General features: G+C 38.4%; 1 protein-coding gene across 3 annotated transcripts in view; it reads left to right on the top strand.

Moving 5' to 3' along the window:
- Positions 1–207: 207 nt before the first annotated feature.
- pam (peptidylglycine alpha-amidating monooxygenase) overlaps positions 208–14414 on the top strand; it is a 220511-nt gene continuing 206304 nt past the window's right edge. For 2 of the 3 annotated variants that reach the window (XM_052116273.1, XM_052116275.1), the window contains exon 1: positions 208–336. The gene's annotated coding sequence lies outside the window, so the exon portion shown is untranslated. Of the gene's footprint in view, positions 337–6397; positions 6519–14414 lie in introns of those variants that run through there. The other variant, XM_052116274.1, reaches the window with a different exon arrangement.

Genomic DNA, 14414 nt, shown 5'->3' on the forward strand with positions numbered 1-14414 from the left:
ATGAACGTTCCTGGGAGTAAACCTGATGTGTCTTGCTATTGACTTTTATTGGGTGTTATAAATCTGTATTGAATAGAACAGTTTTTTTTTTTATTTCATGTCGGAAACATCTATATCTATCTGAGCCAATGTTTATCAGTGTATCGTGTTATTGAGTTATGTTTATGCCAATTATTTATAGTTAAAACCGTCTTATACAGTCAATCTCATTACAGTTTCTAGAATAGACTGGAACGTGCCTGCAGTCACATTGCAGTTTAACTCATGAGCTCATGTATCGATTACACTGGCCTGACTGAACACTCAACGTGAACAAAACAAGCGTCGCAATTTAAGGTAAATAGCCGTAATTTACTGAACGTAGTATATGAGTTTCGCTGTTCAGTCTAACTGAACACTGTCGGTGGAGTGTAAGAGTGTTTTAACTCCAAATATTTTCAGATTTTATACTGTGTCAGTAAAGTTCACTCAACTTTACGCTTGACGTCATGAGTTAGCGCATCAGGCTTTGTACACATACTGGAGATGTAATATTAAAAGCGTATTCATGTAAACAGTTTCGAATGCTTAATTTATATGAAACAAATATGAAAACTAACTTAATTCTAAAGCAAAATTTCAAAAAATTATAAAGCGAATTTAATGGTATTTAACGCGTAGGTGCGGCTAAGCTAACTGACAGCTGTTGCTGTTGTTTAAGGTTGAAGCTTCAAATACGCTTTTAAATGTAAGAAATGTGATTAATTTATAGTGAATAATGCAAATATAATCTGTATTTTTGCACGACGACTTTGACGTTGAAACGTCATTTAGGGCCTTGGTTGTTTCTTTATTTAAAGCCGTTTATAATTACGTAATGATTAGGCTATTCGTATTATTAATGTCAGAATGCAATTTACAGTGTTGTTTGTAGATTATAAAGTGTGAATGATCATTCTTGGGACGGCAGCTTTTTATAATTATTTTATGGCAACCGTATATAGTTAATCACAAGGAGTTTATCACATCTGTCTGTGTACAATTTTCAAATTAATTGAACTTTTAGATTACCAATTTTGGAAACGTTTATTTTATTAGTGTCTCTTATCCTTAATCTTTTATTTTCTTTTGTTCGCAGTATTCATAATTCATCATTACTTTTTAATAGGGCTGGGCGATATTGCAAAAAATATTATCACAATATTCTTTTTCATATCTATCGATGTTTATCACGATATTCAATCACATTTGCACATTGCACATTTTTTTTAATTACCAAAAAAAGAAGAGAAAACAAAATCCTAAACCGTCTTAATAGTCTTTACAAAACTGCATTGGGGGCCCAGACACAACCAATGCAGTGGTGTCTGAAGGATCTTTTATGAAATTATTACAATATTTTAGTTTATCAATTGAGTGCAGTTGGTTATGAATGTTATAAGATATTCTATTTATTTTGAATCATAATGAAGGTATATATATATATATATACACTCACCTAAAGGATTATTAGGAACACCATACTAATACTGTGTTTGACCCCCTTTCGCCTTCAGTACTGCCTTAATTCTACGTGGCATTGATTCAACAAGGTGCTGAAAGCATTCTTTAGAAATGTTGGCCCATATTGATAGGATAGCATCTTGCAGTTGATGGAGATTTGTGGGATGCACATCCAGGGCACGAAGCTCCCGTTCCACCACATCCCAAAGATGCTCTATTGGGTTGAGATCTAGTGACTGTGGGGGACATTTTAGTACAGTGAACTCATTGTCATGTTCAAGAAACCAATTTGAAATGATTCGAGCTTTGTGACATGGTGCATTATCCTGCTGGAAGTAGCCATCAGAGGATGGGTACATGGTGGCCATAAAGGGATGGACATGGTCAGAAACAATGCTCAGGTAGGCCGTGGCATTTAAACGATGCCCAATTGGCACTAAGGGGCCTAAAGTGTGCCAAGAAAACATCCCCCATACCATTACACCACCACCACCAGCCTGCACAGTGGTAACAAGGCATGATGAATCCATGTTCTCATTCTGTTTACGCCAAATTCTGACTCTACCATCTGAATGTCTCAACAGAAATCGAGACTCATCAGACCAGGCAACATTTTTCCAGTCTTCAACTGTCCAATTTTGGTGAGCTTTTTCAAATTGTAGCCTCTTTTTCCTATTTGTAGTGGAGATGAGTGGTACCCGGTGGGGTCTTCTGCTGTTGTAGCCCATCCGCCTCAAGGTTGTGCGTGTTGTGGCTTCACAAATGCTTTGCTGCATACCTCGGTTGTAACGAGTGGTTATTTCAGGCAAAGTTGCTCTTCTATCAGCTTGAATCAGTCGGCCCATTCTCCTCTGACCTCTAGCATCAACAAGGCATTTTTAGCCCACAGGACTGCCGCATACTGGATGTTTTTCCCTTTTCACACCATTCTTTGTAAACCCTAGAAATGGTTGTGCGTGAAAATCCCAGTAACTGAGCAGATTGTGAAATACTCAGACCGGCCCGCCTGGCACCAACAACCATGCCACGCTCAAAATTGCTTAAATCACCTTTCTTTCCCATTCTGACATTCAGTTTGGCGTTCGGGAGATTGTCTTGTCCATGTCCACACCCCTAAATGCATTGAAACAACTGCCATGTGATTGGTTGATTAGATAATTGCATTAATGAGAAATTGAACAGGTGTTCCTAATAATCCTTTAGGTGAGGGTGTGTATATATATATATATATATATATATATATATATATATATATATATATATATATATATTCAGATAATTAAAATGCATTACATTCTTGTGGCAGAAGTTAATCTTTGATAAGACAATACAAAAATGGCTTTAGAATACAATGTTTTGTTAATACCATATTATTGAACATAACCATATTATTGAACGTAACCATATTATTGAACATAAGCATAATCATTGGCATACAGTTCACAGCAATCCATTTCACAAGTGAATTTGTCAATCAGTAGGACCTGTCAATTTCAACAAGCGTCAGACATGCTTGAGTAGGGTCTCGGGTGTGTTGCGTCATAAACATAAATTGTTTAGTTTACTGTGTCAAGTTAAATATAGTTTAATACTTGGAACACATCTTGAGATCCCTTAGTTCGAATTTGCGTTCCATCAATTGTAACGCATGTTTGTGTTGTTCTGTCTGCTGGATGGTTGTTTTCTTCACTGTATAAACTGCGCGTTGCCACACAGCTGAAATTTAAATAACTGCACTCTGGAGTAAACAGGTGGTACTACAAGCTTGCATTTCTCAGGAATCTTCCTTATTAAAATCCGGGGGCATTGCGGTTAATTGCGTTAATTTTTTCAACGCATTATTTTTAATAAGATTAATTGCACTGAATTAACGTGTTAAATCGACAGCCCTAATACATATATATATATATATCGTGAAGGAGGGATCAAAACAAATGTATTCACACTCATGATGTATTTTTCCGGACAACTAAATACTCGTCCGGTAGAAAATGCACAGATGAAGTGTTGGTTCTTTGTCAGAGAGCTGTTTCTCTTCACAACCGTTGTAAATCCATCTTTCAAAATGCTGACAACACATTTTAATTGCACTTAATTTTTCCAGTTTCATTTGAATTTTTTGTTAAAATGAAAAAAAGTTCAAAGTTTGAAATCAAGGTGTTTTGCTTTACTGTGTAGGCTTAACTCTAACCCTGCTTAATGTAAATTACCCCATAGTACCACCAAGCGTCCAACCAGCAGTAATACCGGTGTTCATCAGTTTGAACGATCATATCGGATATTGGTAGCCACACAGGCTGACGATAGGACGATCTGACTATGGAGATGATCGCCCAACTCTATTCAGGACATTACTGATGTAAAAAAAACAGCACCATCACTATTAGAACATAAAGAGGTGTATGCCCAGATGTACAACTAAACAAGAGGATAAGTACATCATAGTCTCTAGTTTGAGAAAAAGATGCCTCAGATGTCTTCCGCTGACAGCTTAATTGAATTCTGTTTCATGTGCAACAGTAAAGATAAGACTCAGGGGTGCATGCCTTATTGGATGAATTGCAATGAAAAGGCCTCTTTTGAAACAGAAAATCAAAAAGAAAAGGTTTGAGTGGGCAACGAAACACAGACATTTGACAACAGATAATTAGAAAAGAGTGTTATGGATCTTAACCCCATTGAGCTTTTGTGGGAATAGCTAGACTGTAAGGTGCGTGAGAATTGCCCGACAAGACTTGCCACATCTATGGCAAGTGCTACAGGAAGCGTGCGGTGAAATATCAACTGAGTATCTGGACAAACTGAGAGTTAGAAAGCTAAGTATCTGCAAAGCTGTCATTGCTGCACCTGAAGAATTTTTTGGAGAAATCTTTGAAGTAGTTTAAATAAGTTAGTTCAAATTGTAATAGTCATTTTTCACTTTATTAATTTCCTGAATATACATTGTGATCAGTTGAATGCCACTTTGGTGAATAAAAGTACAAATTACTTTCCATAAGAGCAAAATCTGTTCATTATTCCAAACTTTTGGCCGCCAGTGTGTGTGTTTATATATAAATATATATATACAGTGCATCCGGAAATTATTCACAGCGCTTCACTTTTTCCACATTTTGTTGTTACAGCCTTATTCCAAAATGGATTACGTTAATTATTTTCCTCAAAATTCTTAAAAAAATATGCCACATTGACAGTGTGAAAGAAGTTTGTTTGAAATCTTTACAAAATTATTATAAAAAAAAAAAAAAAATAGATAAATAAATCACATGTACATAAGTATTCACAGCCTTTGCCATTGACACTCAAATATGAGCTCAGGTGCATCCTGTTTCCATTGATCATCCTTGAGATGTTTCTACAACTTGATTGGAGTCCACCTGAGGTAAATTCATTAGAATGGACATGATTTGGAAAGGCACACACATGTCTATATAATGTGAGAGCACAAACCAAGCCATAAAGTCCAATTAATTGACTGTAGACCTCCTAGACAGGATTGTATTGAGGCACAGATCTGGGGTAGGTTACAGAAACATTTCTGCAGCATTGAAGGTCCCAATGAGCACAGTGGCATCCATAAATGGAAGAAGTTTGGAACCACCAAGACTCTTCCTAGAGCTGGCTGCCCGGCCAAACTGAGTGATAGGGGGAGAATGGCCTTAGTCAGGGAGGTGACCAAGAACCTGATTTTCACTCTGACCGAGCTCCAGCATTTCTCTGTGGAGAGAGGAGAACCTTCCAGAACAACAACAATCTCTGCACTACTCCACCAATCAGGCCTGTATGGTAGAGTGGCGAGACGGAAGGCACTCCTCAATAAAAGGCACACGACAGCCCACCTGGAGTTTGCCAAATAGGCACATGAAGACTCTCAGACCATGAGAAACTAAATTCTCTGGTCTGATGAAACAAATATTGAACTCTTTGGCCTGAATGGCAAATGTCATGTCTGGAGGAAACCAGGCACCGCTCATCACCTGGCCAATACCATCCCTACAGTGAAGCATGGTGGTGGCAGCATCATGCTATGGGGGATGTTTTTCAGCGGCAGGAACTGGGAGACTAGTCAGGATCGAGGGAAAGATGAATGTATCAATGTACAGAGACATCCTTGATGAAAACCTGCTCCAGAGCACTCTGGACCTCAGACTGGGGTGAAGGTTCATCTTCCAACAGGACAAGTACCCTAAGCACACAGCCAATATAACAAAGGTGTGGCTACGGGACAACTCTGTGAATGTCCTTGAGTGGCCCAGCCAGAGCCCAGACTTGAACCTGATTGAACAGCTCTGGAGAGATCTGAAAATGGCTGTGCACCGACGCTCCCCATCCAACCTGATGGAGCTTGTGAAGTCCTGCAAAGAAGAATGGTAGTAACTGCCCAAAAATAGGTGTGCCAAGCATGTAGTATCATACACAAAAAGACTTGAGGCTGTAATTGGTGCCAAAGGTGCTTCAACAAAGTACTGAACAAAGGCAGTGCATACTTATGTACATGTGATTGTCGTTTTTTATTTTTAATACATTTGCAAAGATTTCAAACAAACTTCTTTCACATTGTCGTTATGGGGTATTGTTTGTAGAATTTTGAGGAAAATAATGAATTTAATCAATTTTGGAATAAGGCTGTAACATAACAAAATGTGGAAAAAGTGAAGCGCTTTGAATACTTTCCGGATGCACTGTATGTATATATATATATATATATATATATATATATATATATATATATATATATATCCAAAAGCACATTTCAGCTGCTTAACCATACTGATGCATCAATGTGCTGGGGAGAGAAATGAGAAAGGTTACTATGGTAACTGCTGATGACTGCCTGTGGGTGTGTGCAGCAGTTACCATAGTTACCATCTCCTCCTGTGTGTAATGCTGGGCTGCCCCTCACTCCCCCTCTGCCTCTCTCATGGTTTTTCTCTCTCAGTGAGTCACAGGCTGCAGTAAAGCAGCAGTCTTTCTGTATTCTTGGCATTATCTCTTGGTTTCTGCCTTTCTTCAGATCTCAGTGTGATGAGCATCAGGTATGGAATCATTTATCAATCCCAGGAATCTCTGCTTTTGGGAATTTCTAGGTTTTCTCCTTTCTGACTCTGTTGTTCTATTTTACCAGTGGCAGTTCAATGCAGAGAATTTAGGTATTTACACTAATGCTGTCTTTAGAGTGGGCTTTGTGAACAGAGCAGCTGTGTGGTTGTTAAAATTTTCATATAAAACCGTGTTAAATAAACAGAGCATTGGAAACCGTCAAGGTTTTATATTGTTTGCTTGTTTGAGCAGATTCAGTGCAATTGTGTTTTGAGAGATGATCAGAAGCTAAATAATTTTTGCAGATATTATTTATTTACAGCTATTTCAGATATTATATTATTCAAATTAGCAATTTTGTATGTTTTGGAGAGTGTGGCTGATCAATACCTATTTATTTTGTTATGATTCCCTGAATGGTCTCTCGTATGTGTGTCTCCCACCATCTGTGAGAGCGTTAGTGCATGCAAAGATAATGGATGTTTGAGATGGGTTTCTTTAAAACTGCTGGAAAGTGAGATGTTACGCTGGTTTAAAAATTGTGATTTGAGATGCAAGTTTTACATTATGACAGTGACATAAGTGCTAAGTCGTGCGTGTGAGAATATTCATGCTGATGACATGCTCATCTGGAGACCGCACAATAGATACAGTTTCTACCCCAGTACACTTTCAGGTTATATACATAGAGACATTGGTTTATACTCATACAGTGGATATTTTATATTAGATTTCAGCCTTCATATCTATTAACTTGACATAATTTCTGTAACACAGTAGTTCTCCACTGTGGGCCTCATATAAATTGTCTTACTTATAATGTTGTTTAGAAGAAAGCAAAGCAAAACATCCCATGCTATGATTATGAGACAATCATGTCATATATATTGCAGCATATATATACTGTAGAGTTACATGCATTAGTAATTGTTAGATGGACTATCTGACGCTGGAGTATGTATAAAGGACAGTGGCCAGTTCTCATCGTCAATGAGATGATTTTCCTACCCGTTGGACTGAAACATGAAATATGTATTGCACTGCATTTGCTAAATTTGACATAAATTTCTTGACTGGTGTGTGAGACTTGGCATGTTCAGAAAATGATAAATTTACCTCTCATGATGAAAGCAGTCCCTGTTTTTGTTTCTCTCCTTTTCAGGCAGTGCATGTGGGTGTTCAAGCAGAGCGTGTGAAAACTGGGACAGATAGTTTTTAAACTGCTGATCATTAATTATAAATCAGTAGTTTAAAGGAATAGTTCACCCAAAAATGAAAATTCTCTCATCATTTACTTTTTCTTCTGCTGAGTGTTGGGAGTAACACATCACATATAATCTAATTACATTTTGTGTTAAAGCAGTAATGTCACAGATTAGGTTTAACATGTATATTATCGGATTACAGTTGCTGACATGAATAAAGTCACGTTACTTTTAACACGTCACATTATATTTATTGTTAATACAATAATTAGGAATGCACCGATAACCGATCCATTTAAACGCTTCAGTATCGGTCCAACGAGCCCAATCCAAATCCGATATTGTGTGTTAGCTCCAAAAATGACAAAAAGAACCATTAAAACACCATTAAAGCAGTTCATATGACTCATACATTTTATTCAAAGCCACTTGAAGATGTGTGATAGCTCTGCGAATCACAAAAGGCTGTTTTTAATTAGTAAATGTATAGTATGTGCAGTGCCAGAGCATTATTGAATGCTGCCGTTTACACACACACACACACACACAAACTATATATTGCCTTCACGCGTTGTGCAACATTTAAGCGCTACTCACGAACAACATCTCAGATGTAGTTGCTCAATAGTTTGGTTCACTTATAATATGCATTTAGAACGGCACCGGAGCTGCATTTTACCAGAATTTGAATAAGAAGCGAATTAAACTACTGTGAACTTGCTTACAAATAGACACATACAGGACTTCCTGGAGAGTTTAGAATGTCAAAATAAAAGCGTGAGGGTTTAAATAAATATAAATACTTAAATGTATTACTGTTTTATTTAAAATTAAAAGTAAATAATAATATTAACAACAATTTATTATTATTATTATTATTGTCATAATTAATATTTGTTTACAATTTATAACAATATTTAAGTTGAATGTGTGAATGAAAAGTGGACTGATGTCTTACAACTAAATTGATCAAAAAAGAGATCTGAATCCTTAAAAGTCCAGATGTAAGTTTTCAGAAGATTTCTGGAATCGGATCGGAAAAGGAAAAAGTGGTATTGGTGCATCCCTAACAATAATGCAAGCAGAATGCATTTTAAAATGAATTACATTCTTACGTTAGTGCTTCCATTTGCGTTGCTCTGTCAGCTAATGAGCAAGCGCTCTAACACATTTAGGTGACGGCATGGCAGATGAGTGAACGGCGTGATACAGTGGACACAGCTGTCACATTTGTGATTGTTTCTTCAAATTGAAAATGAAAGCAAGCATAGAGTGAAGTGTTTTGAGTTTTCATGCATTCTTCATGCAATCATTCTCAGTGAGTACTGTGCCAGTGTGGGTTTAGCCCAGGCTGTAGGTGAGGATACGCGCAAGGCTGGGCCAGTGACAAATGCTCCTCAAATTGTTTATTTTTTATTGCTTTATGCCCCATCCTCACTCACCTCCCTCGTGTGGTCCCTCAGGACCTGCAGAAGGAGTACAGCGGGAGGCAAGGCCGAGGACACATGGCCAGAGCCAGAACAGGTCCACTCTGATTGACGGCTGGTCCACCCAATCAAAACTGCTGAAATAAGAAAAAACATTAATAAAAAAAAATGCATTTTGTTCCACTCAAAAGAGCTCATATGCAAGATAATCAATACATTTCTGTTATAAACAGAGGTGGGAGTAGCCAAAAACTGTACTCAAGTAAAAGTACTAGGGCTGCAACAACTAATTGAACAAATTGATAATTATCGATAATGAAAATCATCTACAACAAATTTAATTATCGATTAGTTGGATATAGGGCTGAAAAGAATAGTTGACACTGTCGACAATAAAACATTTTCTACAAAAATTTTCCGTTGTCGAATAGTCGTCTGATTTCATTCAACATAACATGAGATCTTTTGAAATGCTAATGATGATGCGGGAGAGCAGCTCTTCAGCTCGCACTTGATTGAGGTGTGGAAGAAAGAACAGATCGCAGTCCAGACACACTCCAAACTTTCCAAACAGATTAAGGTGATGTAGATCACGGAGTATTATAATACAAAAATGCAAAATAAGTAAATACAGAAGCAGTGGCTTCGTGAAATGAAGTACCTGGTGTTCCGCTTGAGCAAAAATGTCCTATCAGAGCATCTTAAAAGGAAACACTGCGTCATTATATACTGTACTTAATGCATAATTTATTAAAGTTAAAATGATAAGCAAGGGGGCTGTATAAATAAGCACAAACTCCGAAACTGGCATTTGTCTGTGCAGTCAGAGTATTGTGAAAAACTGCGTGAGAGAGTTTCAAACTTCTCCTGGATGATACACTGTCTTGCGCAGAGACGCTCATCGCTGGCGAATGCTTGCTGCTGCTAGATTTTGTTTATAGTGATTGCTCACGAATTATAATATAAGTGTCATGGTGTGTATCTTATGTTGAAGAAAATCGGCGAAACGCAACTGTATAAGGAAGAAAGAGTTTGTTTTTGTGAGTTAAAGATGGATCGAAATCAAGTGAACAAAAAGGTGAGAGGGTGCATTCTTAGCCCATTATATAATGGAAAAAAAATATATATATATTTTTTACTAATATAAATATCTAAAACTCCTTATGTACATTTACTTTAGCAGCTATACTGCAGAAATTGTTATCTGAGAATTTTGAATATAATATTTAATAAATTTAAATATTTAAATATTGAAAAATCCTTCAAACAAGATACATTTACCCGAGAAGCAACATATAAGTTAATTAGAGGAAAGGCTAGTCTTAAATAATAGTAATAATAACAAATTATAATATTTATGAAAAACAAATACTAGCTGATACACATCTTGAAAAATGCCACTGTTGCTATAAAATGAGGTCTAATAGATTCTACCTTTAGATTATTTGTTATGAAACTATAAAATTTTGTCAAAATATAAAAGTTACTTTTACTCCTGTAAAATCGTGAAACAATTTTGTAAAGGTGATGATGTGTAATGAAAACAAAATTAGTGCATAACACAGTGTTGCTCTTTTTCTCCTCAGTGCTGTTTGGCATGTCAGGGCTCCTACTGTTTGAGAGGTTTGACTTGACTTCCTCCATAATGCTTTAAACTAGAAAAGTCTCACCAAAATTGAAATTGGTTACATTAGTTTTGAGGTCTGTGCTCCGCAATATCGAGGGAAGCCCGGTTGTTGCACGCGTGTGCCAGAGAGCAGAGTATTTCGTAATCGTGAGCTGGGTACTTTACACTCCTGCGAAAGTGCATATAACTGCCTTTAGCTGATTGTGAGATTATCATTAAATCTGCCTCTGCAGTCCTAAATAGGCTATCACTTGGGCGGCCACCAAAATATCTTTATTGGGAGAACCATGGCATTATTCTTTCCCTGCTGGCCAGTACCCAGTCTTGAGAAACACTGCTCTAACTCACACACACACTCACTTAGGTCAGACCCCATAGCCTCACTTCTCTTTTACATTTTCTCCGCTCTCTCTCTTTCTCTCTGTCTGCGTCTGTGTGTGTGTGTGTGTGTGTGTGTGTGTGTGTGTGTGTGTGTGTGTGTGTGTGTAAAAGCAAATGTACATGGTATGATAACTCAATTTTCCGTGAAACCCTTTAGTAACAGCATGTAATGCAATGAGCAATGAGGCAACTTTTCAGCACAAGAGTGAATCTGTACTGCATTTACAGATTATGTACTGTAATTTCCGGACTATTGAGCGCACCTGAATATAAGCCGCACCCACTGATTTTTACAAAAAATATGATTTTGAACATAAATAAGCCGCACCTGTCTATAAGCCGCAGGTGCCTACCGGTACATTGAAACAAATGAACTTTACACAGGCTTTAACGAAACACGGTGTGGCAGCGGGGCCGTGGTCAAGCGCCCGGGTGCTTACACCTGAGTTAATTATGTCTTATCACCGGTGTCTAATTTCAGTAAGTATGGGGAGAGCGGCATAAAAAGGCAGCAGCCACAGAGCTGAGAGAGTGACACACGTCAGTCTAGTGTTGGCGCATAGAAGAATTGAGAAACTTTATAAAATTGATTAAACATTGCTGTGGCCATTAAAAGCCTTACCTGGAACGTCAAGTGCCCTGCTGAAAACTGTCACACTGGTGCCCGTGTGACAGTTTTCCCAAGAAGGACACGTGAAGCAGGGCACTTGAAATTAGACACCGGTGTTAGACATAATTTAAGCGCAGGTGTAAGCGCCCTTACAGCTTTTCTCTCCCGGACGGTAGCTTGACCACGCCCCGCTGCCACACACGGCTTGTAGTAAAACATTTGCAGTAAACAGTAGCCTACCAAGAAAGTCATTGGTCACTATCTTCCTCGTCCTGTGCAATGAAACCACTGAAGTCATCTCCTTCGATTGTCGGAGTTGAATAGCCTCAGAATAGCCTCAGCTTTAGTTTAGAGTCAATTCCTCACGCTGCTGTTTCCAGCGTCTTATCATCGACTCATTAAGACCAAGCTCCCGTGCAGCAGCTCTATTTCCTTCTCCAACAGCCAGATCAATCGCCTTCAACTTGAAAGCAGCATCATATGCGTTTCTCCATGTCTTTGCCATGGTGAGGGTGACAAAATTACTACCGTAATCAGAATGATGGGAAGTTTGAGCCTTCGATTTAATCTAAACAGTAGGCTAAACAAAAAAGTTGTTTGACCTTAACCCGTTCGGCAATTTCATTGGTCTAATGAAAGCTTCACGCCGCCAAAAAACTGAGCACGTCACAGAATGTTTTTTTTTTTTTATAAAATTTGAAAGCGGGAAAAATCCATATATTAGCCGCGTCATTGTATAAGCCGCGAGGTTCAAAGCGTGGGAAAAAAGTTGCGGCTTATAGTCCGGAAATTACGGTATGTGGAAATTGCATGTGGATCGTTGATAGTGATGTCTGATTTGTGAAAGAATAATTTCAGTTGAATCTTTTAAATTGGATTCCTTTGAATATTTCAAAAAGATCAAAAAGTGGCCTGAATGATTCATTTAACAAATCAGAAATCTGAATCAAAATCACAAGGATGCTTGTGTCGAACATCTTGTGTTGCATCGTCTCCACTGAGGAAGAGAAGAAAACGCTCATGGAAATTTTTATCTGTTTTTTGACTGAATTAATTTGAAGTGTTTTGGCTTAGAAACATTACGAACGTTGTGAAATTATGGTTAAGTTATATGCGATCCGTCTCCTGCCTTTCCAGGAGACCTCTTCATTTCAAGTTTCAAGTAAATCAATGCGGTTACTTTTTACATATAACCAAGGTATGCTGTGTATATAATGACCATGTGCTCATGAAAATGTCTAACAATAATATTTGCAAAACTCTTTTAAACTGAAACTGATAGTAACAGGATAATTATTTTTATTTATTTATCCCCTTTTCTCTCCAATTTGGAATTCCCAATTAGCTCTAGGTCCTCGTGGTGGCGTAGTGACTCACCTCAATCCGGGTGGTGGAGTACGACTCTTAGTTGCCTCCGTGTCTGAGACCGTCAATCCGTGCATCTTATCACCTGGCTTGTTGAGCACATTACTGCGGAGACATGGCGCATGTGGAGGCTTCACACTATTCTCTGCAGCATCCACGCACAACTCGCCACGCGTCCCACCGAGAGCGAGAACAACATTATAGTGACCACGAGGAGGTTACCCCATGTGACTCTACCCTCCCTAGCAACCGGAAACAATTTGGTTGCTTAGGAGGCCTGGCTGGTGTCACTCAGCATGGCCTGGATCCAGTGTCTTTACTCGCTGAGCTACCCAGGCCCCCTAACAGGATAATTATTGATTATTTTCTGAAGAAGGTACTTGACTAAGCAAATCTAGGGTGTTCTGGGTGGTTGCCAAGGTGTTCTCGGTGCTTTTTGCTAATGCGTTATTACTAGGGATGTAACAGTTCTCGGTTAAAAAAACTAACTGTACGGTTTGCCACCCACAATTCGGGAAGCATTGGCACAGCGGTTCACCAAGTTTAATGACGCATCTGGAGCACAAGGTTTTGTGAAGAAAATAAAGCATCAAATAGATATGCAAAGTTACAACCTGTGCTAATGCACCTGAGTGGATCTGTAAATGGATATGCTCCGCCTGTGTTTCACGTGGGTCAACTTGATGACATCTCTGTGTTGTGTAGTTGAAAATGGCAAGTGAAAAACGAGAAGTGAGAAAATGAGCCACTGGTAGGGAAGCCTCCTGCATTATTTAGGTCTCCTGTCTGGAATAATTTTCTTTTTGCAATCAATTACAACAGCGATGGTCAAAAAACGTTACCAAAACAGACACTGTTGCAGACATCACTCGACACGAGTGCTATATACTGGTAATTAAGGATGACACGGTTACCGTTTTCACAGTAAACCATGATAAAATTCCCCGATGGTTAGTATCACCGTGTCACATTTGATTATCATTAAAACCGTGCGCGATTATCATGATTTGTAAAACTTGCGGTAAATGCTGTCCACACACACCCAGCATGAGTCTGACGCATGGCCGCAGCGGCAGCATGCAACGTTGTTGTTGTTGTTTTTTTAGCGTGAAAGCATGGCGGAAGGCAATGACCGCACTTGGGAGAATTTCCAACCTTCCAAGACCAAATCAGAAGTGTGGTCATTTTTTGGATTTTATAAGAATGCTGAGGGGAAATTAGTAGAATATGGTAACCCAGTCTGCAGAGCTTGTCAGAGGAAAGTCGCTGCGAGTGCA

The sequence above is a fragment of the Xyrauchen texanus genome, chromosome 43, assembly GCF_025860055.1.
Source record: "Xyrauchen texanus isolate HMW12.3.18 chromosome 43, RBS_HiC_50CHRs, whole genome shotgun sequence".
Lineage (NCBI taxonomy): Eukaryota > Metazoa > Chordata > Actinopteri > Cypriniformes > Catostomidae > Xyrauchen > Xyrauchen texanus.